The 27,414-nt window shown below is 38.9% G+C and overlaps 1 long non-coding RNA gene across 1 annotated transcript in view; it reads right to left on the bottom strand.

Moving 5' to 3' along the window:
- Positions 1-1,904: 1,904 nt before the first annotated feature.
- LOC134161422 (uncharacterized) overlaps positions 1,905-27,414 on the bottom strand; it is a 65,192-nt gene continuing 39,682 nt past the window's right edge. Inside the window, exons 2-3 of the long non-coding RNA XR_009963968.1 lie at positions 6,688-6,825; positions 1,905-2,005 (exon numbers count right to left, since the gene is read on the bottom strand). This is a non-coding gene — a long non-coding RNA (uncharacterized LOC134161422). The remainder of the gene's footprint in view (positions 2,006-6,687; positions 6,826-27,414) is intronic.

Here is a 27,414-nt window from a genome sequence, read left to right as displayed (position 1 = left end):
ATTTACCTTCCAGTGGAATAGAATTTCAGGAGCCTGTAAATGATCTCTTCCTTTACAGATCTGGCCCATCCTTCAGGAAGTCAGTTACCTGAGGGCTTAAGCCAAAGGAAGTGCTCTAAGTTATGCACAAATGTCGTTATATTATGAAATGAAGAGCAGCAGCATTGCCATTATTTTTCGTGTTTGATTGGTTTGGTTTGATTTTTTTTTTTTTTGGGATACTGCACTGGCGTATAAATGTCTTTTGCACAATAAGAAAATATTTTTTAATTTTGAATTTTTCTACTAAAGTGTAAGAAAAATTACCATATGAGAATAATACCTGCTCGTGCAATCATGTCTGTGATGAAGATCATAACCTTTATTATATTCTTCATACAGGGAATAAGATTTGCTCTTGTTTGCCTCTGCCAGAAGGTAGTGATTACTCCCTTTTCAGACTGGAGCAATTAATCAGGGTAAGCAGCTTCTTCTGAAGTGAATTAAGTTTAATCACATGGTCCAAACTTAATTGCATTCATTGTATTTCTAACATGCCATGACTAACCTTTTTGCTTGGTGAAAAAATCAGACAGAAAGAAAATACTGTCTTGAAGATGGCAATGGCTTTTAATAAGAGATTTTTGTGGCAGCTCTTCAAGTTGCAAAAGCACTGTCTGTGTCCCACTAGCCTTAGGCAGATGCGATCCAGAACACTTTTTACATCAACAAAAAGCCCAACAGCAGTTGATGGGATTTTATCAAAATATTATGCTAACTGCCATTAAAAACTGAAGTTACAGCGGCATTTTTATCTTTGCATTCACTGCTGCAGTGAACTGATATTGAAAGGGAAATAAAGCAGAGGTGGTATGGTTAAATCAAAATATGATATATCAATCATAATAAGATATGATAAGTCAAGACAAGATATATCGCTATGAATGTGGTGAGGTGCTGGCACAGGTTGCCCAGAGAAGCTGTGGCTGCCCCATCCCTGGCAGTGTTCAAGGACAGGTTGGATGGGGCTTGGAGCAACCTGGTCTAGTGGAAGGTGTCCCTGCCCATGGCAGGGGGTTGGAACTGGATGATCTTAAGCTTTAAGGTCCCTTCCAACCCAAACCAGTCTGGGATTCTATGTCCCTTCTCTAAACCTAGCAGATTCTGCAAACTGTTAACAGCAGTCCAAGACAGGTAAGAGGAGTGAGAAGTGAGCAAGGTACAATGTAACAGATGCAGTTTTTCTACTCAGGCTTTTTTTGGCAGTGTTGTTTTTAAATTAGTCCTAGATTAGATTATAGTGAAATATTACCCCAGATTAGAGCCATGTGCATCACTTTCCCCCCCTAGTTGCAAACAGATAACTTCTTCCTTATTTTAAGAATGAAAATCTTGCATTCATGCAGCTCTCTGTGACAGTGCACTGCCACCAATACATACTGGTTTTGGTGCTGAAAGACTGCTCTTTTTCCCAGACTACCAAAATGTGCTGCATGGACAATCAGATGTTTATCTTCCTTGATACTTATATTAACTCATAATTTACTGAGTGGCTGTCTCCCTCGCTCAACTTTGCAAGAGGTTTGCAGATGGAGAACTTTGAGAGCCGGCTCAGCGTCATCAGGGCAAGCGGTGGAGACAGCATAAAATAGGAATCCTTCACTTTTCCTTAGCCTGACATCTTCCTGGCTCTGCCACTGATTTGCTCTATACCTGTGCACAAACCACTTAATTTTTTTGTACTATTTATATTTTGAGAGCTCATGGGTACTCCTTAGCACCTTATAGAACAAGTCTTTGCAGGAATAGAGCTTATCTCATACTCTTTGAATTCACAATCTAATATGAAAATTTAGGTTATAAGTGTCAAGGTATGAGGAGACTATGTGGGTCGAAATACATCTTGAGCCAATACTACAGGGATCTTACCTTATGGAGTCCAGTTTCTGGAACAGAGACATTCTCCAGTGTTGTCTTATCTCAAGGACATAGTTGATTCTTCTGGATGCAACTGGAATACCCTATACTCGCCATAGGGTAATTCAAATGGAAATTCAAGCACAAATGTGAACATAGGGACAGAATCAGACAAAAATAAAAGACTGGGCCTGAAATGTTTGTTGGAGTGTCTCAGTTTCAGCACAGTTTGTGTGGCTCCCCAAGAGAGTGGTTTCCCAATCCTTCAGCAGTTAATTCCCAGCTGAGATGAAGACATTACAAACATTCCCCATCAGCAGCAAAACAGTATAAGAATGACTACTCCAGTGAGCAGCTGGAAGAGCTGCTCTGCTGAGAAAAGAATTGGATTTATTTTGATTTAGATCAAGCTAAACTTTGAGGAAAACATAATTTCCTGCAGGCTTGAAACCTGGCTTCTCAGGATGCTCTAGAAGGGCATTTTGAATCCCTGAGGCTGGCTCCTGGCTGCTGGGGAGGCCAAGCCATGTGGTCCTTTCCATGACCTGACTGCATGACTTCTCTTTTGCAGCTGTCAAAGACTGACACCTTAATATGTCTTCTGAAGAATTTTACAGGAGATCAGATTTCATTGCATCATAATTCATATTAGGAAACCCATCTAAGCCTACTAAAAGACCACCCTTCAAAGGCAGCCCGTTTTTTTGTCAGTTCCCAGAATTCAAGGGACTCACATGCTGGCTCTGCTCCTGCTGCCCAGGCCTCTCCCTGGGTACCCAAGGACTGAGCACAAATTACATGTCCATTTCAAAGACCAAAATGGCACTTGAGGTTTACCTAATGCTTCTGCTGGTCTTCTTTGCAAGGCAAAATTCATCCTAAGAATCCAACAGTCATAAAAAAAAATTGTTTCTTGAATATCATATTATACCCTACATATTAGTAAAAGCCTTTGAATTAGAGGCAATGGTATCTTAAGTTAACACAGTGTTAAGATTTGAGAAGGAACTAAATCTACATGCATCTCAGTTGCATTACTTTTTGATTTCCAATATTTCTAACTTGTGGAGAACTAGGCCTTGTTTAGGGTTTTTGTGATATTAGTTAAATCACAGAATAGCATGGGTTGGAAGGGACCTTAAAGCTGATCCAGTTCCAACCCTGTGCCACAGCCAGGGACACTTTCCACTAGACAAGGTTGCTCCAAACCCTATCCCACCTGGCCTTGAACGCTGCCAGGGATGGAAAATTCCGCCTATGAAATTCTGATGGTTCCAATTGGGCCATTTTGCTTGTTAATTTTCTTCATATGTAAGAAAAAAAAATAAATTGTGAGACAGCCCATCATCTTGCAAACAAGCAAAAATTTGAGCCAGATCAATTTACTCAACTACCAAGTGTTTTTACAACTCTGTGATGATTAGACTGCTACACTATATTTCATTCTTTGATTACAGCTGTTCTAACCATCACCTAGAACACTAAAAATGAGCTATAGAAATGATAACACAAAGATCTTGTGGCTGACAAATGTATCTTTTGGTGCCAATAATAGTTTTTCCACAATCCCAAATGTGTTACAGTAATGGTTGCCGGTTTCATTCAATGCAACATACAGAAATCAGAAAACACTAGCTTGTATAGACATCTTTGAACTTCCACAGCACTTCCACATGCAAATTTTCAGCTAGTAGTAACTTGCCAGAAAACAAAATCTTAACCAAGATTTAAATGATGAATTGGAATGAAAAAGATTGCCAAGGAGAGCTCAGCTTTTAGAAACAGACAGAATATGTAGCTCACATATTACTGTGTTCTTTGAAGGTAAACGTATTATTTCAGATTTGAGCTGAGTCTTTATTGACCCATTTAGCTAGGCTGACACGTCTTTAATACTTTAAAGTAAATTAATGATTTTCTGATAAAAAACGAACAACCTCATATTTTTTCTTGATTTATTCATTGTCTATCAGGATAAAACGTCACTGATGTGCTTCATCCACTAAAAAGGCAGCCTACTCCTCCTCTCTTGTTAGATGATCCAGATCAGTTTGCTGTGACTACTTCATTTCAGTAAAAGGTAGAATGACTGCTAACTTATTAAATGTGTTAAGAGGACTTGTGTCAAAACTCTTCCCTTTTACTGTGCATTTCAGGGGACAACGAAAAGGGGAAAGGAGAAAATCACATTTCCATTGGCAGGCAAGCAGCTGAAATTCTAATGTCTTCATTCTACTTAAACTTTAAGCTAAATTGAAAGTTTCAATTGACCTGAAAACTGAAATTCCAACCAAATGAAATTACAGGAAGATTATCATTTTTCATGATCTGTGACAAACCTCTTGCATGCACTAAACAGAGTTGGAAAACTGTAAAAGTTTTGATATTTACAATGAAAAGTTTAAGTATTGCAGGCTCTAAAGAAACTTACGAGGATGGCAGATTTCAACTACAACTAGCATTCTTGTTGATGGCTGATGTTCCTTTTGGTTTGTTTATGTCTCCAGCATAGTCACCCTGTCTCAAATCTCCCAAAACCCCCACATTATATTGTTGGATTTTATAATTTTTTATTTTAAGGAAATGCTTATTTATTTTTTTAGTGTTAAAATCTTAACTCTAAAGTCATCAGCAACCCTTATATAACTCAAGGTAAGTCTCTCTTTCCAGAAATGCTTAAGTATTGCTAAGGCACAGTAGCAGGTACCTAAGTGCTTGTATTGTAATAAAATAAGAATATCTGACTTGAACAACATAAATTACCAAGTTCTTACAGAACTTTTCTTGGAACTAATATATTTAATATTTTCATTAGTGACTTTGGCACAAACCCCTAGAAAATATTAACAAAATATGATGGTGCCCTAAATCTGGGAGGCATAATCAATATGAGGAGGATAAAGAAAACCTTATAACTTGCACATAGAAATAGAAATAGGATGTAGTTTGGCAAAAACATGTACTCTGGAACTGAAAGCAATAATTTATGCCTTGAGCCTGGAACTCATCAAATTAAATAGCAGAAAAAGAGAAAAAGTTTTGGATATTAGTTGATCACAGGATAACTAAACCACTTTTTAGTCGGATTGTATCTTGAAGTGAGTTAACAGAAATTTCCTATTAAAGCAAGATTATTTTAAATTAAAAAAATAAGCATAAGAACAGAAAAATCCACCTTATGACAGAGACTGGAAGACACTAGCTGCATTAAGCCTGCTAAAATGAAGCCTGAGAAGCAATATACTGCTTTCTGTAAATATATGATGATCTAAACATTAGGAACACATAAGAACTATTTAAGCTAGATGACCATATATACACACATACATACTGCAGGTAGACATAAAGTGGATGGAAGTGAGCCATGAAGAAGAAAAGTTCTTGAACATCCTCCCAGTAAAAAAGCATGGGCCAAGGACTGAAACCATTCAGAAACTAAGGTTGAGCAACTCATTAAAAGAATTATATGCCATGGTTATCCTTTGTTATATGGAGCTGGTTTCTGTGAGCTGATGGAAAATGTGGACCAGGTTCTTACTGAGCTGACTCAGCTAATTTTGATGAGTGGAGGGAAAGCCCAGGAGCTGACCAGCACAATGCAAAAATTCTGGGTGGCTCATGGTGGGTGATCTTCAGACTAACAATTGTGTCCAGGGCACAAGATGAAACCAGCGTGGCACAGGATGAATGGCAATGGTGAATACTGCTGAATACCCTAATACTGCTGTGGGGAAGAGTGTCACACTGACTGGCAACTGCAGGGGGGACAGGAAGAAGATGGAAGGGGAAGTCAGTCACAGCTAGCCAGAAAACCATCTGGAAAATAACATCTGTCATTTCTTATGTGCGCTTCTGATTTTCCACCTACGTGACTTGAAAGCCTCGACTTCATCTTGAAAATATATGCACATAAAAAAGCCCCAGATCTAAGTTTTCTCACACTGAGCACTTCAAGATCTTCCATAAGTTGGGTTCTTCATACTTCAACTGAGTAAGACTTAATACTCAGTAAATACTCAGTAAGCACTCAGTGTCTTTTATGAGAAACCCTCTCAGAAATGCTTTATTTCCAGTTGAACAAACATTTCATTTAAGGATGCATTAACAACCCAAACACTAAAGCTTCACAACATTTGAAATATTTTCCCAGTAAAACAGTTCCTGTACCCTTAAGTATATTTTTTCCTAGGCTGACTTCGCAGGAAACTATACTGAGCCTCAGCATCCATTATCACAGCTGAAATATCTATACCACAAACATACAATATCTAATTTAACTGATGGTAGTAATGGTCTGTTACTCTTACTGTTATGGTCATTACTGTGAGATAAGTCACTGTTTTTCAGAAAAACTGCATCTATTATTATTATTATTAAATTATTATTACTACTGTTTTCTATTATTATTATTAATAATAATAATATATAAAAATACTGGAGGAATCTGTTTCTCTGCCACCATCTGAAAGACCATGTCATCCCTTGTATATACATACCTCCTTCACTCTTCTGCTTTCTTTCCTCCTATGTTCATTTGCCACCCAAGACAGGCATTACTGTAGTTCTCTTCCAGACATTAGGTCAAAATTTGCTACATGTGCTATGATGGCTATAATACCTCTCAATTAAAAATGTAGCTTTAGTCTAGACATGTAAACAATTTCATATTTATATTTGTGGAGGCCAGATTAGCCAGAAACTGGCCAAAAAGAGCTTGTCAAAAGCCACATTTTAAGCTGAAAGAAATTATTTTTCAGGTAGCATGGTGTTTTTAGAAAGCTGAACGTGTACCTGAGGAAGATTTTGTGTTTGAGGAGCAACAGGAGCTGACTCCAGGGCTAGGCAGAATCTGCATCAACTTGATTCAAGCCAGATCCATTGTCTCAGATTCGGTGTGCACTATGAACTGCCAGCACCAGGAGGATGTTGCTGAAAGGCAAAAGGAGCATGAATACAAAGAGTTTATATCATATAAATGATATGATATATATGATTACATATGATTACAAAGATATTATATCCTATAGCATAAGAAACCTAAAGCACAGCATCATTTAGCCATTAAAATATTTTGAAGACTTGCTATCAATACTTTCTTCTGATCTGAACTGAACAGCAGTCTTTAGAAAGCTGATGAAGAGAGTAAACAAAGGCCAATCCCTGCCCCACTCAACAGGAGCCACACACAGCAGTCAGAGCAAGGGGGTTAGGGGGGTTGCAACCAGTAAAACAGATAAAGATGATGTTAGCCTGGCAGGCATAAGAAAACTACTTACAAGTATGCTACTAAGGTAACTACTTCCTACTATTATTATTAATCCCAGTCCCCCAGGTTTAGATGTTGTAGGTAAGCAGGTGAATGTTGTCCCCCTTGCCGGATGCTGGGTCCTTAAGGAGGAGGGACTGGCAGAGGTGGCTCGAGGGGGCTCAACCAGGAAGGGCAGAAGAGACACAGCTGAAATGTGCTGCCGGGAAAGGAATGAAGCGACCAGGGAAGCTTTGAGGAGATATGGCAGTGGCTAGCATCACTGTTGGTGGCAAGAGCTGAGACCATGAAGGAAGGCATGAGTGTAAACACATGAATTCTTCAATGTACCTGCTGTGCTTAGCATGCTGTAGCATAAACATGGGGAGATGTCTTGACCCAGAAGGAAGCAAAGAGATGGTACAGGGAAAAGTTGTTATAATCTTCCTAAACAGCTGCCTTGTGCCGGCTAATGCTGGCACAGCTCCCATCTGCATCATGCTGGCCACTGTCCAAGACATTTCAGCCTTGCTGTTCCATACGTGGTTCTTTGACAATGTCCAAATACAAGGCAGTTTCTGGCTGTCCATGTGAGTCTTTTCCTAAGCAGACACAGAGCACAGAATTTTTGAGCAGATTTGGGAGTCCTCACTGTGTCCTCCCTATGCTCTGTGCGCTGTTTGAACAGCTTTTTCCCTTGGGAATGTCTTTAGACCCCTTGATTTCTCCACTTAGGACTGAGCTCCAAAATAGCACTTATGAGCTGACCCTCTGTAGTGGGCATGGACATTGCACAACCTAGCAGACTCTATCCACAACCACCAGAAGGAGCACAGCTAATAAAGTTTAACTCCAAATAACATACCAAGGATTTATATGTAACATAGAATACATAAACCCCATCTTACTATCAGATCTCCAGTTTTTCCTGCCTTCCGCAAATGACTTTAGCTCCATACACAGTTCATTATAGTTTCCAAGAACGACAGAACAATCCTGAATTACTCCTTTCCCACCCTAACTTTGTCTTTCCAGCAAAAAAGCCTATGTTCTGGCCTAAAACTATTAAATAAATCAAATTATTTTCATTTGGCCTTGTATAATAAATAAGAATTTGGATTCTTGTTTGATTAAGCTTGTTTGCAGCTATGAAAATGTAAGACTAAAAATTTATACTTGATTGCAAGCTCATTTCTGTAATAAAATGTAGACTGGTTTTGTCTGTCTGGTTGGCTTAATCCACTGGTTACTCAACAAGCTGTACCTATAACTGCAATTACATATAAGCTTTACCAATCGAGCCAGCTGGCTAAAATCCTTTGGTTGTTCCCTGTTTGAACATCTACTTAACATAACTGGTTACAAAATTCTCAATGGGTACTTGTGCAGATGTGGGTTTAGGCAATTTCTAGATTGCATGATTGCATGAAATAAATCTATGATGTCTAGACTTTCTTTCCCACATGACTCCAGTACAGAAGGTTTTGACCAGCACTGTCCCAACCTGTGTAATTTATACATAGGTAGTGTATTTTCACTGTACACAGGCCAAGTTCCTGTGTACACTGATCTCTGCCAAAGAACTTTTCCAGTTGCTCTTTTTTGATCAGCCAAGCCATGATTCTAACACCAATTCCCTTATTATTACAAAACAACGAGAACCAAACACCAATTTGCTGAACAATGTTTTGTTCATTGAAAGTATAACAAAATCATCTGGTATTTCTTTCCATTGTTCTTGTTTCTGCAAAGGAAAAGTTTTTAATTGCTTTATAAATTTGCAATGACATGTAATTTAATTGTCAAGCTATTTCTCAGTGCTAGGAGAACAGATCTTTTTAATTTCTTGGTAGTTCTTTACTTCCTTTAGATTTCTTATGAAGAGATTCCTGGCTGTTGAGATAATATAATTACCCCTAAATATATGAAACATAAGCTGAATCTTTCATTCAGGCATTTCTGCACAGACAGTCTTAAAAGTACTCTCCAGAGTTACCAGGCTTAAAAAGAACTTACAAATACTATTTAAAAATAGTGACGATAATGCCAGTCTAATTTTTAATGTCATCTCATCTGTGATTTTGCCCTCATTTGGAGAAAAAACAAACAATCAAACAAACCAACAAAACCTATGAAAATGTTTTATTCAGTATTAAACTGATTGGTATTGTGAAAAGGAACAGTAATACATAAATAAAATAGTATCTATAAATAAATATATATAAATATATATATTTAAAATAAATAGATATACATAAAATAATACATAAATAAAATACAACTACCCCAGATTTGCTTTAGTTTGCAACTTTGTGTGCTTTGATTTCACCTTAGTTACTTTGGTTTCCTGGGCCTGCTTAAGCAGTGCAAGGAGGGGACAATACTTTAGGACCGAAATATAGAAAGGACTTTTTGCAAAAATCTAGCTGAAAAAGACAACATATTACTTTAGTCCTAAGGCTTGGTCTGAACATGCTTCTTAGCAGTTTGTTCAGATGGACATATTGATTTAATTGGCTGCGTTGAAAACTGTGAAAACAGGATATAACTCCTGTTGGTGTCTGTATTTATTTAGGATCCTCCTGTAGCTAGGACTCTTTGGAAAACAATGGTTCACACTGAAGTTCATTAGTGTGGGTTGTAACACATGTTATTAGAATAATCTGAACAACTAACCTGTTACTTGTGACTGCATGTTTCACCAGCAAGAAAAGAAAGGCAACTAACCCTCAAGATACTCACAATTTCCAGTATAGTTTTTGCAGACTCAGGAGGTCTGGGTCCCACTAGCTCGTTTTCGCTAACCTGAAAAAAGGACTGTGCCCTACCAACCTTCCAGCTCCCAAGGCAGCCCTCCTGCAGCACGCAAGACTCCATTCTGCTTACAGATATATATTTCCTACTTCATGATCCTCCTGACACCAATGCTGGCAGTGCCAAGTGCTCCTGGAATGGGCTTTTCCAGGAAAAACAGGATTGGTTTTGTTAGAAACCCTCTGGGCTTGTTTGGGTTTCAGAGTGACAGAATCCATGAAATCATATCTGTCACTAAGAAAGCTACTGAATCGTTGCTCTGGTTGTGGTTTAGACAACCTGATTCTTATGAATGTGTTTTTACTAACTGATTGTACAGCTGGTGTATTTTTCCAACCTCACAAAGCCTTCGTACCAGTCATCTCCTCCTCAAATCTGCTTGCCTTCAGGATATACATCCTGCTCTTGGGATTCAGAAAGAGCCACCTGCATCCTGCTGTTTGAGAATACTACATACAGATGTACACATATAAACGTATGCATACACACACATTTATATATACAAAATAAAAACCACAATCTTTTTATTACCCCCTACCCAGAAAATATGCTAACAGTTTCCATTTTCTTTATTTTTTAAAACTAAAAACTGATGTAATTAAGTAGTTCATGTTTATAATCACAAAAATCTTGCTTCACAGCACAGTTACAAGCCACATTATTCATGATATAATACACAAAGTATGAGCCATATGTCTGCAAAAAGAGGCACACGAGTCATTATGTAGAAGCTGTATCTTTAATTTCAAACATAATTCGCAAGAACTTTTGGTTACTTAATCATTTCTACCTCTTTCCTATTTGGAAGCAAAACACACTGGGGTCATATTCAGTTACAGCCCAAGATAATGTAACTCAGATTAGCTCACTGTGATTACATTGGTGTGAATGCTTTTCAAAATCTCAAGACAAAAGCTTATACTACAGATTGTTTCAACTCAATCCCCCCATATGGCACGCAGGAACACTTTGCTCTTCCTCCACCACTGCAGCCACCCACCCACCCTCCAGCATCTTTTTCCTCCCTAGAGACATCTATGGCAGTTTCCCTTAGGATGAAAGCTTATCCCTCCAGGCTAGACATAAAACTTTCGCCCCCTGAGGCAGCAAAGGTAGTTCGAAACAAAGGAATCCTTTATTTTCCTTAGTCTCAGTGACAACCTATTCCTTTGGTACAAGGAAGCAGCTTCCCCATGGCCCCTCTAGCACGCAGCTCATCCCTCCATCTGCACACAGCAACAAAAGGAGATGTCTCCCCTCTAGCTGGAGCCCCAGCAAAACACAAGGGCTATGTCATTAGCAAAATTCTGTTTTCCACGGTTCATCTCTTAAGTCCTCCCTGGGGTCTTATCTAGAACTGTTCTGGAGTTACCTTTTTTTGTAGAAAAGACAAAAATTACATGCATAAAATTAACTGATGTGCATACAAACACAGACTTACAGATATCTTAGACTGTAAGAGAAACTGCAGTTCCTTCCTTTCTTGGACTGCCTTCAAACTTGAAGACAGTTTCCAGGAATAAGAAGGTTTCTGTTTATTCTACTAACTTGTAAGACACAGCCACCTAAGTAAAAAACCCCAAAATTCTCTTACAGAAAAAATCTTACAAAATACAATTTTGGGTGCTCTAGTTAAAGCTGCCAAGGGTACTCTTTATTGTTAATTTATTTTGTCACCCTTTGGGAGCTTTTTATGGTGTCTACAAGGACCACTGAACTTGTTTTCACAGATCCCACTCACTTTGTCGTATTTATTGCTCTCCTGAAATTAGTTAGAAGATAGAATTTGGTGCAGTGTTTCCTCTCTGCTGTTCCTGTTTAGCTATGGTAATATGCTGGATAGTCTTTGCTTTATGTTCATGTAAAATAAAACAACCCACAAAACCAACCCAAAATCCAAGCATCAGCACTATCTACAATTTAAAGTTATCAGCCTTTATCAAAGAATAGTTAGAAAGCTAAACTTCTCTATATTGACATTTCTAAGTGGTGTCAGTTGTGATAGTCAGATGCAGAGGTAGGAGTGCAATATCAACTTGCTGGAGGCATTCTTTATGCAATTGTCATTTAATATTATATGCAAATTCAAATTCTTACCTAAAATAATGTATCTCAACCTAGAAGAGCTTTAGAAGATGACCATGGCTGGCAGTGAGAGCTATGACAGTTTCCATACTTTATAACAAACTGTGAAGGTTTTTATTTTTTGGTTTTGTTCCTCCGCATCAAGCTTCAATCTTAAGGGTTTGTTTCCTTCTGCTGCACAACTCTGCAATACTTGGAGATGATCAAATACCTGGTATGAGGTGTGAATTGGGTAAGGCTACAGTCCAATTTAATACTTTGCTAAAAGTTTACTTGGACCTGGATCCTCAATTCCTTATAAATTAATCAAAATAATAGCATGTAGATATAGCAAGATAAGGTTACAAAATCTTACCTTAGAAACACAATTGCAGACATATGCCTTGCTTTATACATGCAGTTACAGATTGAGAGCTGCATGTACAAAGCTCTGACAATTTGCCTTGGTTCCATAGCTTTTGGTACGAGGTTGATGAGTATTTGCTTTCCATTACAGCCAAACACAAGGGCAATTTAAAAACTGGTTCTAGTGTTTCTCTCCATTTTGAATACCGAAAGAAATATGCCAGCAGAGCCCCAAGTTCACTGTTAGCCCTTAGAGATTGTCTAATGGAACAACCTGGATGCACAGAAGTCTTAACTCCTGTTGCAAGTTTACCTTCCATTAAAATCAGTTTCACTTGACACTTCTTGTTCTGAAGCAAGTTAATTACACAGGAAATGTTCAAAGTCACGACTCAAAGTAAAATGTAAGTGTTGAGTACCAAAATGCTTGTTCAACTTTCTAAATTACACTCAGAGTGACAGTGATCCAGTCTAGCAATCAGCCAGAAGCAGAGAAATGAGGCTTTATTCCTGGTTTCAGCCCACTGCTCTTCCCTGGACACATCAGTGCCAGGAAAGGAGCATCTGGCAGCCAAAGAGAAAATTGCCAGTGGGCTGACATGCAAACAATGTCAGCCCTGGACTCTGGGAAAGGGCTACCCCCTCTCCAGCTGTTTCCAGGGGAGGTGGAGAGTCAGTCGTCCTTAAATCTGTCCCTTCCTTCCCTCAAGAAAGAAGGATACCAGAAGCAAGAAACATTGGCATGTTTCCACTGCAAACCTGCAATATACGATAACGTAGGAGAGAAGCCACTTGAGGTTACAAAACGAGTAGGTGTTTACAGAAATAGCTTCGCAAGCTTCTAGGAGTGCTTAGAGCTAAAATGTGTGCTCAGGCCCAAATTCTGTCTCCTGGAAAAGCAATGGAGAGTGAAACCTGTTGCTTTCACAAGTGACAGGACTCACAAAAGAGGGCATACATAAATGACAGTAGTAACAGAAGAAGCCATGTCCTGTTAATTCTCAGTCGCAAACTGCTAGCCATCCATTGGGATCGTAAAGGTGCAGAACAGATCGAAGCATATTAGTGATTTAAGCATCAGGGTTGTGATAGCCTGACCGCAGTCTGAAATCCCAGGAGCGTCAACTCTCCCTTCTGGAAAGAGAAAAGGAGTATCATGCAGTTGGTCTTGCAGGCTTATTTCAGACAAGGTAGAGCTTTAAAAAAAAAAAAAAGGGCATGATTATGTGTCTGATTCAAAAATATTTTCTTTAAAAGGGAGTGAGATTGCTTTTATTCTCTTTCCTCCTTGTTCTTCAAAATAATCCTAACAAGCAATTGAGAAATATGTAGTAATCCCCCAAATCATATATATGTACATGTATATACACATACATGTGCACACATATTATTGCATTAACACCCCATGAGAATAATGTATCATTCCTAATATTACATAGAATATACTGTGGTTTTAATACCCTTGCGGATTAGACAGTAATTAGCAATTAGTACTAACTTGGGGTTAGTTCTAATGGAAGGCATTGCAGGTATTGCATGTACCATGTTGCAATTCTGCGCAGGAGCTGGATCAAGCAGACACCTGGGTATTGCATGCTTCTCCCTGGGTACCAGCTGCACCCTCCATATTCCATTTGTCATCAATGAGTCCTTCAACAAGGTCCCAGACACAGCTCTTAGCTAAGCACAGGCTGAAGTGGGAGACGTCAGAAAGTCTGAGCTCAGTTTGGAGGGGCTTATGCATTTGGCAAACAGCCTCACTCCAGTGGTAAGTCATCTTACACTTGGCCAGCAACCTCAAGGGCCAGATGCCAAAGAGTAGAGGATATTTCTCCAGCAGCAGCTAAGCTGATGACTGTACATCAACCTTATTTTGCCAGCATTTAAGTTGTTTCATGTCTAGTGAGAAGAGCTCCCACAGCTGCCTTGTCCTCCTAGATGCTAGATGCTTTTGACTGACAGTCCCTAATACTGCAAGAGAATTTACTACAGTTACCCAGTATGGAGTTGCTGCTGTTCATCTCTTTAAATTGAAACACATGCTTATGTGCCATCTTTTCTTTTTATTTTATCTTTCAAGACAAAGTTGTGCTGCCTGATGAGCCCTAAAGATCCTTTTCTTCTGAATGTACCCTTAAGATCTTACACAAGCAGCACTTCAACAAAGTCATTTAAGCTCTGTAAGATACAGCACAGGAAAGTTACTGACCTAACTGCTAGTTCCCCAGGAACATACAAAACATTATTGTACCACATAAGCAAAGGAGTTTTTAGTCTGCTGTTTATTCTCCTGCTTGCATATGAGAACTCACTTTTTCAGGGTTGCAAGGCAGAATTCAAAGGGCTGAAATTAATATCAGACCACTGCTTCTCCTTGGCACTGTGATTATGTGTTATCCATAATGAATTGAAGAGGTAGTGACATGAAATTTAATATCACTACAGGGCTTCTGTACATTATTCGTTGAAAGCTGAAGGTCCTCAATATAAGCATGTGCGCTGCTTTCACCTTTCCTACTGAAACCATCCCCCCTGAAGCAAGCAAGGCAACTTCAACAGGGTAAAATTTCATATATATCTGCAGTATCAGCTCCTAATTAATTGTACAGATTTCTAAGTTCATTAAAAACAGAGGATGGGAACTCCCAATGACATTTGGTAGACCATGGAGTGTGGTCAAGTGCTGTTGGTGTTATTTGGCTGTATTCATCCCAGATCTACTGCAGTGAAAGAGCCCTGGGTAGAGCAGATCTGCATAACTATCTTCACCAAAGCTCTGCTGGGTCCTTTGCATGATAGGTCACATAGCTGCTGGCAGAATTTGCATTGTGTAGCCAGCCTACAACATCAGAGCTTTTATGGGGCAAATCAAACCTTTCATCTAATATCAGCAACTTCCCATCACCCCCTGCAAAAGTTGCCATGGACACTTGTGTTAAAGTAAATGACTGCTGAACCATGCCTTTGCTCTCTACACGGTTTGGATGAGTTTGTTACACATGAAGGCATACTAAACAGTAAATATGGTGATAGTAATTAATTTTTGTGGTCTATTATCCTCTTTGAATATCACATAATAATAATAATAATAATTAAAACAAAAATACAGTCACCTAAAAATACTAAAAAAAGACTTCCTACAAAAGCTCTCCATCTGTCAGTCTCTGTTATTAACAGCTGTTGTGACTGCCTGGGATGTTTCATAAAAGGCTATGCCCTAAAGCATCTCTCACTTGGCAGTAAACATGTATTAATTAAAGATATTAAACCATGAAAATTTCACAGAAAATAGCCACCCTGGTACTCATGCGAGATTGTTTCAACATCAGATTGTGAGTAGCAAATAATTGAAAAAATGTGCTATCATTGCTAAACCAGTTCACCAACACTAATCTATTTAAACTCTCAAGCATAAACACATAGTGTTGATTGATGCAATTCCTGGAACAAATTCAGAAAACAATCACAAATGTGTCAGGCATGTACAAATGGTCCCATTCAACAGCAGGGAGAGTGTTTGACTTTGTTTCCAGTTTCCAGAGCAACAAGTAAATCAAGATCTTCTACAGATCAGAGACACTATTCCCAGCAAAATGCACACAAATATGCATTCAAGGATTTTCACAGACTTGTAGAATCAACTAGGTTGGAAAAGACTTTTAAGATCATCAAGTTCACCACTAAACCATGTCACTGAGGGCCTCACCTACATGGTTTTTGAACATTTCCAGGGATGGTGACTCCATCACTGCCCTGGGCAGCCTGTTCCAATGCCTCAACACCATCTCTGTAAAGAAATTGTTCCTAATATCCAATTTTAGAGACATTTACAGCAACATGATGAGATGCAACAACAGTTCCCATGATGATCTTCAGTTGTACACACAGTTTGTTAATCTTACTATTTATGGTTGCCACTGCAGTAGTCAGTCAGACCCAAACAATATGGACAGTGGTCAACAGGAGGCAGGCTCTGTCAAAGATGTCCCGTGGCCCAGAATGTCATGCTCCCAGCAAATCAGATGTGACAAAGACTATACAGAGGCAGGAGCTCAGCTGCTAATCTGCAAGGGAAAAACTAAAGATACAAGGGACTGTCTCAAAGCTCAGGGCAGACTGTGGAATTTTCTCCTTCTGCCTTGGACTTCAGCTTCAGGATTATGCTTTCAGTAATGATGGAATGAAGTCTGACAGGCTAAATCAGAATAATCCTGGCCCTGAGAATCACTTTCATAATTGAAAACAATTGAGAGTACAGCAGAGTGGCCTTTTTTTTTTTTTGCTTTTATTTACATTTTTTCCCAAATGACTTATTTCGTGGTTAAGTAAAACATTGGCCCTACTCCAGCAGAAGGAAGCACATGGATGAGTTGCTGCCATTACATCTTGTCTAGGCAGCTGAGATGCTTTGGGAAAACACCTGTGATGCAAGTACACATCGTGGTGGTGAACTTTGCCAAAGTAAACCTTTAATCCATGCGAACACTGCACTGCTAAGTCCTTTCTTCTTTCCCCTCTTTTATTACGAGATCACTTCTCTGTTAATTATAGCATAAAAAGCAAAGATGTAGTTAACCTCAATGCAGCCCCACAGGCAGGACTTGCTCACTCAGGAAAAGTAAATTAATAAAAAAGAGGAATAAACATCCTCATTTTTTTTTTTGACATTCAGCACAAATGTAAAGAGCCTGAGCACAGGCTGATGGCCAAGTGCCAGGACTGTGATATTCTGCAACTGGAAACACACACTTCTCAGTTTCTGACCTTGATGTCTCGTTAATGCTGTGTGGTGGCAACTCACTGGGCAACTGTTGGGCTTTTCAGAGCACACTGCTCTGGTTTGTCTGAGGCTGCTCCTGGGCAAAAAAATGCTTAAAAGTGAAGGCTCCAAAAGAAGACAAAGAGGTATCCTTACTCTCCCATGAAAGATGTTAAGGACTGCAAATTAAACATAGGAAGACTAGAGCACATTTTTTGTCCAGGAGACCATAGTACCACTTTGCACAAGGCATGCTGAGCAGGTGGCAATGCCTGATCCTGGTCTGTCTCTTTGGCACTGCAGTTGAAGCTCTTCTGGGTGTCAAGCTAACTCTTAGACCCAAAGCTAACTACTATGGTCCCAAAGACAGGGAATGCAAGGGGTAGGCTAGAGCCATGTGTGTCATGCTTACTGTAATGGCATAGGTGAGAAACCTACCAATGGTCTTGAGGACAAGAAATCAGTTGTTGGAAAATTATGAGTTTAAATTTGCATTTTTTTAAAGAGGAAATGTGATTTTGAGAGCATACATGAAGAAGTGGAGAGTAGCAGAGGTTTTTAGTCATTCCAGAATACATCTGGTTTCACCTGCTGTTATCTCTGTTCCAGCTAAATGACCCCTGGGAGTGAAATGCTGAATAAATATTCTGGGGACATATCTCCCATCATAATCAATACTTTTTCTTATTAGTTTCCTGTTAGACCCATGACATACTAAACATTTCTACCCTGAATGAAATTTAATTCCAGCCTCAAGATATTCAGTTTGCTTGTAAGCAATAGAAAATAAAAATAAATCATAGAAATTTAATTGGCCCCTTTCATTCGTGAAGAGTGCTGAATCAAGTAAAAAAGGGAGACAGAGTGCTTCTGCAATAAAAATCTTTTAATCTGTTTCTAAAGGGGATCCAATTAAACATCTTTCATGGTTTTATTTTCATTAGCATTTTAACTAGGAGAACAATGCAGGCCTTGACACATAAATTGCTGATGCTGTGGGTCTAAGGGCCTTTGCACTGACCACCTCACTCTGCTCATCTATTGCACATTATCACTTGCTAACACAGACATAGAGTATTTTATATAAACTTCACAGGTACATGCACTGAAGTGTAGTTTTAGAACAAATAATATAAATATCTGAAAAATCATCAAATTCCAAACCAGGTTACAGACTGGTTTGGGGTCTGGTGTTTTGCCTGCAAAATGAACTGCTTTTTTGTTACCAAAGAGTGAGCATTTCAAAGGATCTGCTCCTAATTTGCATTACCATTGCCACAGAACCTAATTCAAAGCTTTTTAAACTCACTAAAGGAATTCATTGGACTTCAGCCTCTTTCCTTTCAATTCATACTAATTTATACATTTGTATGGGAGGGAAGACAGGGGAGATTTAACCAACACTAATTCTTCAGTTCAGGAGGACAAAATCAAGTTCTGATGTAAATGAGCCAATGAATATCTGCTCCCCTCTCTGACACCAGCTAGATTTCTTTCAAATGATGCAAGAAGTCATGAAAAATCAGGTTTTGGTTCCATATAGGCCCATTCCTGTAAAACTCTGATCCCCCTGAATGCCCTTGATACAAGTAGGAAGACTTACTTATGCTAATGTATGATGAAATCTTACCCTTGTCATTTAATTAAAAACACCCTGTGCTGCATGTGGTGACATAATCTCATGAAAAAGGAATAGAGTATATTTTACCAAAGGAAAATAAAATGGATTTTTATATATTTTTGATTATCATTCACAAGCTTTGTAACGGTATGGCAAAATCCTCAGCTTGTAAAGCCATTTCAGTGTGAAAGAGCATGTGGAGTTTTATGCCTGAGGAATGGCTTATAACTATGACCAATTTTCACATGTATAAGCAAATCTACAGGTGCAAGTATCCTCCTTCACTTACACAATGTAATTTTTCTAATGACACAAAAAGGCTCACAGTCTTGGCAAAACATGATCCTGAGCTTTTCATGAGGAGTTTAAGACATTACCTTTGATTTTCAGTGTATTTCCTGAATGCACAGTATATTTATCATCCTACTCACTACAAAAAAGGCCTAAGCATGCAAAATGCCAACAAAAACTTAAATAAATGTCAAGTGGAAACTGAGCATTAAGCAAGTGGGTTTAAGTCATGGAAACGTACATGATTTGTTTTGCTTATGATGATGATAAAATTGAAATTTAAGAGGCTACTTTTGCAAATAATAACAATGACAAATGAATTGAGTACCAAGCATAAGTGTCAAAGAAAAAAGAGTAATATTCAAAAGAGGCAAATGCTTTAGGAAGAAAGGCAGCTGCTTGAAAGTATTGTGGGGTGTAGTGGCTGTAGAATGCATTTCAGTGAGCAAAGTCTTTCTGTCTACCTTTTCAGCTATACCTCTCTCAAAAACACAACTGCATTTCAAGCACCTCACAAAGTCAGATGCATGTTTAATTTTACATAGGAGAGCACTCCCTCTGACACCCTGCTGACTAGGAATGAGCTTTTTTTCCTCCTTCCTCGTGCTGTGAATGTAAAAATAAGTGTTCAGTGTTTCCTAAAGTGTGGAGCACTCCCTTTTGGAGAGGGATAGTCAGGGCAAAATGGATGCAAGACTGTGAGACTCTGTGGTGATGGATTATGCTTATTGCATAAGGAATAGATGGGGTCCAAGTGAAACAGTGGTTGAAATGGTTTTGGAAATAGGCATTGACATGTGCTAAAATACTTTGCTGAATTTGTGACTATAGCACTTGCAGGAAGTTGAGCCCAAAATCAACAAAACAGTTTTTCCTTAAAAAAACCAAAACCCAACCTCAAAACCTAATAGTTCAAGTAAGTCCTAGAAAAAGGCTAGGGAATGTAATAAAAAACACCTCCTCCTGATGTCATCCAAGAGACTCCCAGAGTACAAAGATTTTCTATAGAAATGGCTTTAAAGTACCTACAGAAGGGATCCCATTGTCTCTCAAAACTCAGAGTTTTTGGAATATATATAAGCACACACACATCTATAATAGTATATATATATTAAATAATATGCCCCCATTTATTTCTCTAACAGGGTAATCAAGGATTACTGTTGGATCAAGTCCAGAGGATGGCCACAAGGATGATAAAGGGGTATGGAGCACCTCTCGTATGATGACAGGCTGAGAAAGTTGGGGCTGTTCAGCGTGGAGAAGAGAAGGCTGCGTGGAGACCTCATAGCAGCCTTCCAGTATCTGAAGGGGGCCTACAAGGACGCGGGAGAGGGATTCTTCATCAGGGACTGTAGTGATAGGACAAGGGGTAATGGGTTTAAACTTAAACAGGGTAAATTCAGGTTGGATATGAGGAAGAAGTTCTTCCCTGTGAGGGTGGTGAGGCACTGCCCAGAGAAGCTGTGGCTGCCCCATCCCTGGCAGTGTTCAAGACCAGGTTGGACAGGGTTTGGAGCAGCCTGGTCTAGTCGAAGGTGTCCCTGCCCGTGGCAGGGGCTTGGGACTGGATGAGCTTCAGGGTCTCTTCCAACCCAAACCATTCCAGGATTATATGTATCCGCTATACAAGCACTCCAAGATAAGCAGTTTGCTGTGATGAGATGAATTTATACACCTGTATCAGTGAATGCTAAGCACCAGAAAAATGTAAGAAGACTTTATTCAGGGCAAAGTATCTGACCCATTTCCCCCTTTCCTGAGGATGAAGAAAGATAACTGCACAAGCAGATATTGGCTTATACAAATGAACGATACATAAAACAGAACTTGAACTCGTTGGATCAAATTCAGATGATCATGCATACCATTTCTGTATAGAAACTACAGATACTTCAGCATATGCAAAAAAGATAAAAGCCTCAGAAAAGGGGACTAGTGTGTATGGGGAAAGGAACTTCAAAGTCTAGACGAAAAAGATGGTAGATTAACAACAGTATAACACGGAACCCTCTTGCATACCCCAGCTGAGAAAGTATTTGGGGCTACAAAGAAATCTATTCCATTTAGAGCAGTGTATGTGAAAGCAAGCAGCTTCTCCATTTTCAGGCTGCATTTCCAGGGAAACTGAGGGCAATGAAGCTTGAACTTGTGCTCTGGCCTCACACTTCACACTGATACGTCAACATTTTGATATAAAGCATAGTGACAGCTTCCTCCCTACCTCCCCCTGATTCCCTCTCATTGTACTTAGGAGCAAGGGATGCAGTGAATGCATCTAGACCTTGTCTGCCTCTATTCCGGCTGCCACTGTTGTCCTTTCACTGCAGGCATAATCCAAAGCTGCTAACTTCATTTTCCTTCAAAAACACATGGCAGGCACCAAGATTTGAATCATCTCAGTCCCAAAACATCTCAGAGCAAACATAAATTTGGAAGGTATCAGCAAAAAAAAACCCCAAATAACAAACCTCCCAAACCCAACCCAAATTTTGTGTTCTTTCAAGTGGATTTTTTTCCCCCAAACTGGAACTATTTTTAAACCTTTTTCTCAGTCTTAAAAATATAACTTGCCTAAAACATGGGAAAAAAAGAACAACTCATGGGAAAAAAAGAATAACTCTCCTTCATGCCTAAAAATTAAAGTTGCTTCCTCTTTATTTGCACAGGACACTAAACCATTCCTAAGTTCTTTGTGTTGCAAAAGGTACAGCTCACACAAGAACAGTTATATCTGGATTACATCAAGTAATATTCACTCCAGTTCACAGACAGCAATTTCCTTGCCAAGTCTTATATTATTAATCCCTTGGTAAGCTGAAAGGAAAAATATCTGGTTCTAAACTCTTCATAAAATGAAGACGGGAAATCCATTCCTGGGGAAGGGGGCTGAAAATCTAACCCATGGAGTTTTAACCATATTTATGAATGTTATTTAAAGTAAAAGAAGAGAAAAAGCTGGAGTAAATTTCAGCTACTGATAAATAAAACTAATCACAATATTGACTATAAGATTGATGTTTAGGACATTAAGATTACTCCAGTTTCACTTCAGTATGTCTTAAAAAAAAAATAATAATTTGTTCCAGATACTTTAGGTATTACCTTTCACCTACATATTGTAAAATTCATTACCTAAACTTCTCTGGCTGAATGAATGCAAAACTGAAATAAATGTATGTGGAAACAATTTGCCTTAGGTGAAGACGTTCCAGTACCGGCATGGAAAATCTGCTGAATGTTCACACTTACAATTTATGACAGAAGGTAACACTTGGCATGTCATTTAATTTGTATCTCTAATATAAAATGTGTTCATTTTTTTCCTTCTGGAAAACAAATGTAATCTTTAATTAGTACAGCCCACTGGGATAAATTGACTACTATCCAAAGGTCATTCCTCCTTAGCAATAGCATCTGTAAGGCTTTTTGGCTGGTGGGATTCTCAGGTGGAAACTGTGCCTAGGCATACACATGGGTATGCATGCAGTGCAGTGGGAGGCCAGGAGAACAGCATCATACATGGCAGTAACAGTGTCAGTTATTGATTATCAAGATAGAACTGAGAAGATGAAAATATTTAGTTATTTCAGGTTAGAATGTAATAAAAAGTTAAGAAGAAAGGCTATAATCTTTCAGGAGGCCCTGCAGCTGTCTCCCACCCACCAGTTGTGCTCAACCCAAGCAGCCACGTGCCTGTTCTGGTGGATTTGGGAACAGCTAGACTAATCCCAGCTGCAGAATGCTGCACAGGATGATGCGAGCCCAGAAGTGCTGCAACAAGTTAAAGTATCACCGAAGACCTCAAATCTGTGGATATTTGCTATTGCTCCAGTTGGACCCTCTACCTCACTTCAGCTGCCTGGGGTAAGAGGATTTTGGGAACCTTGCAGTGCTGTGGGAGCTCCCCAAGCAGTGGAGCTCCTCTCCCTGCACCCCAGCCCCACCATGTGATGCTAGTGTGACAGCACTGATGCCTGATTAGTCTTTGGGGAACTTAATGAGTTATTTAGATAAGAAAATTAATAGTATGGCAAACTCCACAGTGGAACTTGGAAGCAAACCAGAGTAAACACCCTGTTACGTGCATGACATTTCTGACATTGCACCCTCAGCACCCATTCTCTCACTCTGCAGATCTGCTCCTTATTTACCTCAGCAGCAATGGAAATGTATTTTAAACACACCATTTCAAAATCTAGGGGGGCAAAATTTGGGGTCCCAATTTGATTTAGCATATCTAAAATAATCATCTAGGAGAAAGAATTCACAAAGCTTCCATATGGACCAGTCATTTTTATAGCTATTCAAATTTCAAAGGTATTTATGAAGCTCAGACACTGTTATGCAAGCACATAAGCAGAATGAATTATTCATGGACTAACAACTAATTAAGTGACTGCCATGCAAGTCTCTGAGCAGTTTTCACACAGTCCTACAACTAACAGATTTAACTGTAAGGTAAACTTCTACTGAAGCTGTGGAAAAAAGTCTGTAATGATAAATATTCTGAATAATGATGCAAGGAGTTGTAAGAAAGTCAGTCTGAATGCTAAACTTAGATTAATAGGAAAAAGGAATAGATGTAGGTCTGCTATATATCTTTTGTACATTATTTTCAGTTTTACACTTGATGTCAGCCATGCACACAAACAAACAAAAAAGTCATAAAGACCTTCAGTATATTTTTGAAGAAGAAAAGTGCAAAAAGTAGGAGGGTTCAGCTGGTAGTCAAATAGGAATCTTCACTGTACTGCATGACTTTGCCTTAGACAAAAAGGAAGTGGACTGTTAGCGCAGAAAATTAGTAAGACATTAATTTTGTTCTAAAACACAGTTGCCAAAAGCTGAAGAGCTCTTCTACAGAAAAGACAAAACTTTAGCAGCATGTAAGCTGAGTGCTTACATTAAAGGACAGCATGCAAGTGCCACAAACTGGAAAAAAATATCATTCTGAGAAAGCAAAGGAACTATGAAATGGGACACTTGTGCACAAAAGGCTCCAAAATACCCACATAGACATGGTAAAGCCTTACAAGAGGAAGGAGAATACCTGGCAGCAGAAGGGTTCTTGACATCATAGTTACTGACTAGACATGGTGGAAAAAGACAGTGATCCTCTCTATAAGCTACACAGGAAAGTAAATTTGTAGTAGAGACTGGAGAAGGGCTCAAGATGCTCAGATAAGCCACAAAATGAAGATGCGTGTGTTGCACAATAAGATATTATGAGAGACCCAAAGGAATCAGTAAATTAATTCTTCAACTTTTGGTTTACTTTTTTGTTTTTCTCTCAGCATCAACTAGTTCAACTGCTGAGAAAGAAAACTACGACTGACTCTGGTGTGTTGATGCAAATACCTTACAAAATTAGTTAGCATTTTCGTGGATTATGTGAGAGTTTATTTTGCTCCTAGAAGCAACGCTAGTGACTAATACTCATAGTATAGACTTCTTTAAAGTATATTGGTATATGGTGGTACATATTTTTGACAGTTAATTTGAACCTCTGAAACCCATAGGCAAACCCAGAACAAACCTTCCGGAAGAAATCACATTATAATGACACTCAGAGAAAGAATCCCCCCCAAAAAGTGACCAGCAATGTGAATTCTTAATCCCTGTGTTTCCAAGTAAAGGAGGCCACACTGAGAAATAGCTTGCAACTATAATTCTACAGTTTCACAGTTTCTTTAATTCTGCCATCAAGATTTGAATATATAAAAATCTGCCCACATCTATTTATCTTAAATAAAGTCCTCCCAGACTTAGTGTGCACTGAATTGTGATGGTTGTATTTGTGTTTTTCAAAAAAACTTGTGTAGGGTTTACATATAAATATCTGACATTCATTATATGTTGCTTAAATCATAGAATCACAGACTGGTATTCCACAGTGAATCACAGTGGTGTTCCACTGGGTTGGAAGGGACCTTAAAGCTTATCCAGTCCCTGCCTCCTGCCACGTGCAGGGACACCTTCCACTAGACCAGGTTGCTCCAGGCCCTGTCCAACCTGGCCTTGAACACTGCCAGGGATGGGGCAGCCGCATCTTCTCTGGGTAACCTGTGCCAGCGCCTCACCACCCTCACAGCGAAAAACTTCTGCCTAATGTCTAATTTAAATCTCCCCTCTTCCAGTTTAAAACCATTCCCCCTTATCCTGTCACTACTTGCTTTTCTCAAGAGTACCTCCTCAGCTTTCTTGTAGGGCCCTACAAATCTTTCTGAAGACATTTTTAGGAGTAGTTAGAGTCCATGCTCTTTATACTGACTTTATGAACATATTTAGGCACAAACTATCAAATAAGTAATACTTTGGTAAAACCTTCTTTCATTATTGCTTACTTCACTGCAGTGCAACATAACCCAAGGTCTCTGAGGTCATTGCTACAGGGACAAGTTGTGCACCCCTGTCCCAACATGCCGGTGGGGAAATAGTATTTGGCACAGTCAAAGGCAAAAAATGTTTCACTTGGTGTTAACTGGCAGTCCAGCATGGATGCTCAAGCTGTACATAAGCCAAACCACCTATTCAGCTGCCTGCTGAGTTAGCTCTAGCCTGCTAAGTGAAAATGCAGGTTTAAACATTGGAATATAGCACTGTAATGTATAGGATTTCAAGAAGAGTTAATTTTTCCTGGCATTCACTTTTCTTCCATATGATCCCACCACCTTAGCAACTCTTTCAAATAGCCTTTGTTTGAACTATATGTCTACCAAAGTGTTACCAAGAAAACATATTTGCAATAAAAGTTACACCAGAATATTTAGGACCATCCCTTCAGTGTTTTCTTAGATGATGCTTAGTAACAATATTTAGACCAACACTGTTGAATAAATGTCCAGACAGAGCAGTTTCATCTGTGTCTCATTTGCTTCAATCCTCCTGCTCCCCTGTAGAAATAAACTTCTCTTTTTGATAAGTTAGTAATCCTCTTTTAACATGCTAAATGGCTTGTACCATGAGCAGATTTGTTGCTTGATGGGACACACGCCAAATCAATCTCTTCACAGAAAAATAAAAGTAAGCTCAGTCACTGTCCAGCCGTCAAAATCCCTAAGACTGAGCCACATTCTGAAACCTGACTTCATATCTCACTGCACACATACAATATCTTATTTTCGTTGTCACACCAGACTGCTAAAGCATACATTTCAATGAAAGATGAATTTTCCAGATTTCAAAACTCTGTGTGAACCCCTACAGAGACACATGCATATGGCAGCATCCCTATGGGACAGGTGATTAAACTGTCATACTGAAATAAATGCTATGCAGACTCAAGACAGCAGAGGGGTATAGTGTAACTTGAGGAGGCTCCCAAGTGCCCTGAATTCCACATTATATCTCCTAATCCTGAAGAAAATACAATAAACTACTGTGTGGATTTTAGAGATGTATTCTTCTCCAGGCAGCCCTTCCTTTTAGCATACATCTTTTCCTTCATTTAAATGCTCTTAACAGAACATGTCCTTAATGATTACTAGAGCAATCTTTTGGGGGCTTTATCAGATCCCGGTAATGGAAAAGTTATTTCAGAAGACTGAAGCTAGTAGCATATAATACTTACTTATAAAAATAGTGTTCAACAATTAGAGAAAAAAAAAGACTAAATGAGAAAAAAAAACAAACCACCTCTGTTATTTAGTCTGCTTGAGCTGATCATAAATTTTTATTTAAGTAGCTTTATCAAGATGCATGATTTAAGTCTATTTTACCTGGTTATGGGCAGCAAGTTTTGTATAGCTGAAGTAATGTTTTATGCTTGGGGTACTCCTCCTGTATCTTCTGATCTCTTTTCTATACTACATTGAGGGACTTGCTCTGTAAGGAATACCTGTTTTCCTCCACTGAGTAGATCTAAAGCAGAGGTCCTCTTGCAGGTTTCATTTTATACAACTTTTACATGGTGTTACCTTTATTCATGGATTCAAATGAAATATTCTAATGTAGTTCATTCATATTTGTAGAGCAGAGTACAGGGCTGTACAGAAAAGAAGACAATAGGAACCACAAACAGTGCAGCAAAGGTGAGAGGTTCTCATGCCTGGTGTGTTTCAGGAAGCACTGTATTCTTACTGAAAGTTAGCATTTACACTTTCTGACAGGCAGTTAAGCTCCCTGAATTTGGAAGATGTTTTGCTTTGCACACAGCATAAGTGCATGCCGTGCGACAAGGATAAGAAATCAGGTTCTTCGCTTCTACCAGGATTCCTCCCCTTAACTGAGACAGCTATTGCTTTGCTCACCTCTCACCTTTGCTTCCTTAATGAGTATAAAACATGGAAGATACAGAAAGAATGATGTAGGTATGGGTAATATTTGTATAATTCAGTACAATCCATTTTATAGCAA

Source organism: Pezoporus occidentalis, unplaced genomic scaffold (assembly GCF_034315485.1).
Source record: "Pezoporus occidentalis ecotype Australia unplaced genomic scaffold, CSIRO_AGI_Poc_V1 ctg173, whole genome shotgun sequence".
Taxonomy (NCBI): domain Eukaryota; kingdom Metazoa; phylum Chordata; class Aves; order Psittaciformes; family Psittacidae; genus Pezoporus; species Pezoporus occidentalis.
Note: the sequence above shows the minus strand (reverse complement) of the source record. Positions and strands in the feature narration are given on the sequence as shown.